Below are 4466 nucleotides of genomic sequence, written 5' to 3' on the forward strand. Positions count from 1 at the left end.
CTTTTTAAACAATGGTGTTATATTTTATTTTAATATAATGTGCGTGACACGAACTAGCCAGCTGCCGACGCTGGATATTTTATGTACTTACTCAGTCCCACACCCTCTTTTATATTTTTCACTTCTTTTATTTTACAATTCTTTACGTAAGTTCCTGAGTTAATATTTCATGCGATTTAAAGAATTTCAATATAAAATTTCAATCTCAGAACTAACAGTTCAATCATCAGGAATATTGCTTGTATTGAAATAATGCCAAGTAATGTTTCTAATAGTGGGCCCTTAAGTTTACTTTATAAATAAATATATCTAAAAGGTACATTTTTATAAAAGATCTACATTTCATTGTAGAAATGTCTTTCGTTCATTTGACTGTTTGTAGTTTGTACGCTTGCGCGCCTTGGCCGGATGTGGGTATACCAACCTCAATGAAGTAAAAAGTCCTTTCAAATACACTTCAGCATAAAATCCCGGCGCAAAAAAGCACGCTGAAAAACCTGAAAACGTATATTTTTGTTAAGAGCAAGGTTGAACATTTTGAAACCTGGCCAAAATTTTATTTCCCGTGTTCAAATTTTAGCGTCAGTGTGTATCGTCTATAACTACTTGGTAGTCGTCTCTCCGGATCAATATAAAACGTTGGGGATGGAATCAACAGGGCTTAAGTGCCATTATGATATTCGCGGGAATGTAGTCTCAGTACATAAAGGCAATAAGGAACGGAGTCGTAAGCCCAAAGCTCATCGACTAGAACGCTTTGAAGGCTTCAGGAAGCTTTTGATTCTATGGCGGAGCCGTGAAGACAATGATTTGGTAGTTAGCTTTTATTATTTGCAGTTTTAGCACGATTTTTGTATTATTCTGGTTCGCAAAAAGCTTCTGCCTGAGAAAATTATTTCCAAGAAAAAGCTTCAAACGCTTACCGCCCTTATACTCGATGAAATATGTATTAGAATTTCATTTTTACGTACTACCTCATAAAACGTATTTTTTTTCTAATCTAACATATCCGCCCCATGTTTAAGAGATCAGCAGCTAATATGAGGTCTCGGGTTTAATTCATGTGTCTCTTTACGTGAAAAATTTTATAATTATCGTTTGATATAATAAAAGTAATATATTTTTTTATGTTTAAAAATTAAGCATATTTATTTGATTTTGTAATTATTTTAAAACTTTTTGCAATAGTAAATATGTACGTTTTTAATAATATTTTATTTTAAAACAAGAAAAATGTTATAAATAATAACGACGAGCAGTAAAAATTCATATAAATGTTTTTTTATAATATTTTGTAGTTAGGGAAATTTACTACCTATTTGTCAAGGATTTATAACGGGACTTTAATAACTTTAAAATGCAATAATTTTTTTATCTTATTGTATTTATTTATGTATTACAGCTATTAATTTCATTTTCACTTTTAAGTTGCTCTATTAGGAAAACAAATAATAAAAAATACTTTGACACCAAATCTCGTTTCCCGCGTATAAAATTTTCCATAAATTACCCACTGCGAAAACATCGAATGAAGCAATATTATATTATTTATCGTGCAGAGTTCGCTGGCGGGGACATTTACCTCCCCAATGTCTCCCCGCGGGGTGGGAGTGGGTTCTCTTCAGGGAGGGGTTGAATTAAGACTAGGGTTCGTGAGAAGGGCTCAAAATGGCCAAGAGCGAACAGGGTGCGTCTGACATTGAAGAAGTGCCAATAACAGCCGAATAAATAGGGGTTCGCATAACTGTGGAACGAGAGTGGAATATTTCTCGGCTATTATAATATATGTATCGGGGGTGGGTTCGATGGGAGTAGATAGGAAGCGAAAGGTGTCAAAATAAATATAAACTATCCCTAAAAGTGAATATATGTGCTTATAAATATTAAATGCATCTCACCAACTTAACGAAATAGATTATTGAAAACCAATAAAATCTGTTATCTTAATAAGTTTAATGGCGCCATTTTGTATAAATTTATGTTATTAGGAACTTAGGTACTTATTTAAAGTTCACGTTAAGTCTAGTGTTTCAAATTATTTTTTTTATTAAACTAATACATATAAAAATAATACAAATGAAATAAAATATAATGCGTAAAATTGGGACAACATATCAGGCCAGGAACGTTTAAGCTATTGGCTCGATATTATGAAGGCATAATGCTCTCTAATAGCCTGTAGGTATTTGCCTCTTAAACATAGTTGTAACTGGTACCTGAAGCGTGAGACTAACAAAAATGATCAAGATGCGCTGCGATTGGTATGCCAATGCAGTGCCCTATGCACCATTAGGTGCGGAAAGGGAATGATGAACATAGGTAGTTTCACTGATGTGAAAGACGTCCATGTCCTAAGTTATGATGATCAGCTGTCTGACCGCTCTTCTAACCGGCATAACCAGAGGCAGGTAGGTTCTGGAAGCCGGTAGGTAAAACAGTACTTTTTGGCGATACTTTTAAGGGATCTTAGGGAACCAATAAAAAATACTTCGTAAATTACATCGTTCAGTTTAACCGTAAACATTTCCATTTTCTTACTGATATTTTTTTTATTTTATGTTTATTTCAAATTAAAATTATCAATTAAAATAAGTTAATAAATTGTTATTTATAGTTAAAGTTCATCTTTATGCACAAAGCTCATGAATAATAAAGGTACTCATTGGTGCTGAAGATACAGCTTCATAATTTCAGTGTAGTGATTCTGTATACTGCAAACATTCTTAGACACTTATTCAGAATACATCACGTTTAAATCGCTAATACACACAAAAGTATACCAATGATAAATATCTGTTTGTCTGTTCAGCTTATAGTTTATTGATCAGGGTCGAACCTCAAAAATGTTATAAAGAGTCCAGTCACTACCACACGATCACAAACCGACTGAGTATAAAGTATTTTCTATTCTGTTTCGATAAATATAATACGGTTTTCTTTTGAGTAGAGTAGGGTTGTGGATAGCGTAAAGCCCTGTTTGTTGATCGAAATCTATGCATTTATGTCATACCAATAAATTTGGAGTTTTACTACCTCTGTTGTGATAGCAAAAAACAAACAAGATTCAGTACATCTAGCTTCGTGTTGGTTTTAAGACTACTTTGCAATACATAAAGCGAACTTACAGTACATTATAAAACTACCTTCCATTGAAAAACAAGCACTTTCTAACATACTTATTGTTTTTCCATCATAAAATTTCAGATTATTTTGAAAAATCATTGCAATTTTATTTGAAAAAAAAACCTCAAACAAATCCGTACTTAGCCCTTTTAAGATGTATGATTCGTTTTTTATAAATAAATACTTCCGCGTCCTGGTTGACGATTTTAGTGAGTGCGTCGTTCTTTGTTCGGCTCAATATTTTTACATCTTATCAAGGATAATATTATGAAATCGTCAATTTATACTATCAGACGCGATAGTTCTTTCGAGTAGGCAAAATAAATAATGTTCACTGTCCACAGCATTTATCGACTTCATTCAAATTTTAAAAAACTGTGAGTAAATAAGTTAAAACACGGTATGTCTAAATTTGTTGCCACGGAGAGAGAAAACATTTAGAGAAGAGAAATGGAAGTCTAGGCATTTACAGGTTTTATGACTCACACACAACATTAACAACTCCGCCTATGTTTAAACACCCACATTTCTTCCACTCTTTCATTTATCGATTTTTGCGAACTTAAAGAGCTGAAACCTTTATCATGTGGGTGAGATTCATCCAGGCGAACTAATTCACCTACTAGGCAACGACTGACAACAAATTTAACAATTTTTACAATTCTTATACCAGTTAGACTCATCAACAATGTTTTGAACACACTCAAAACATTATTGACATAACATATAAGTCGTTTCTAAAGCATAAATCTTGTGTGGGTCATATCTACACTGAGTTTTTGCTTATGAATCTCTAGATATAGTGTTATTTCTTAAAAAAACATTACATCGTTTTTCATACTGAAATAATTGTTGTACTGCTCATTGCTGCATATCAAATGGTTCGAAATGTCTTGTAGAACTTTACTTCATATTTGACTTATTTTGTGATTTTTCTCAAAAATATGCATTTTGTTTATGATGGCAGTATAATGATCTCGTAAAATGTGTCTATTAAATAATTTCAGAAAACTAAAATGCAGTTGTGAAGTTCATAGGTTCGGAAGTTTGGGGTATGAGAGTAGGACGTAGGTGCTGTTTCAGTTATAAAAATGTATTGGTACCGGGAATAAAGAGAAAATATAGCAGATTCAAACTGTTGGTAGATATTCTCCAGAGAAATGGCGGAGGTAGCCAAATAGTCACGTAAAACCAGTTAAAGAAAAGGCCCATCGCCTGTCTGAACAACAATACCAGCAAAACTATCCCAGCCCTAGTAATAGCCAACCCGAAGGAAAAATGGCGCTAATCATTTTCGATTGAAATTCTACGCAGAGTTTACTCTACTCTGTACTCTTCCTCCT

The 4466-nt window shown here is 33.2% G+C and overlaps 1 long non-coding RNA gene across 1 annotated transcript; it reads left to right on the top strand.

Annotated features, from left to right (window-relative positions):
- The first annotated feature begins 2683 nt into the window (after positions 1–2683).
- Positions 2684–4243, top strand: LOC148274269 (uncharacterized). The gene is made up of 2 exons (XR_015824339.1): positions 2684–3882; positions 3921–4243. It is a non-coding gene; the product is annotated as an uncharacterized LOC148274269 (long non-coding RNA).
- Positions 4244–4466: the final 223 nt, after the last annotated feature.

The sequence above is a fragment of the Micrasema longulum genome, unplaced genomic scaffold (assembly GCF_059751315.1).
Source record: "Micrasema longulum isolate JH-2025_06_02 unplaced genomic scaffold, ASM5975131v1 h1tg001707l, whole genome shotgun sequence".
NCBI classification, from domain to species: domain Eukaryota; kingdom Metazoa; phylum Arthropoda; class Insecta; order Trichoptera; family Brachycentridae; genus Micrasema; species Micrasema longulum.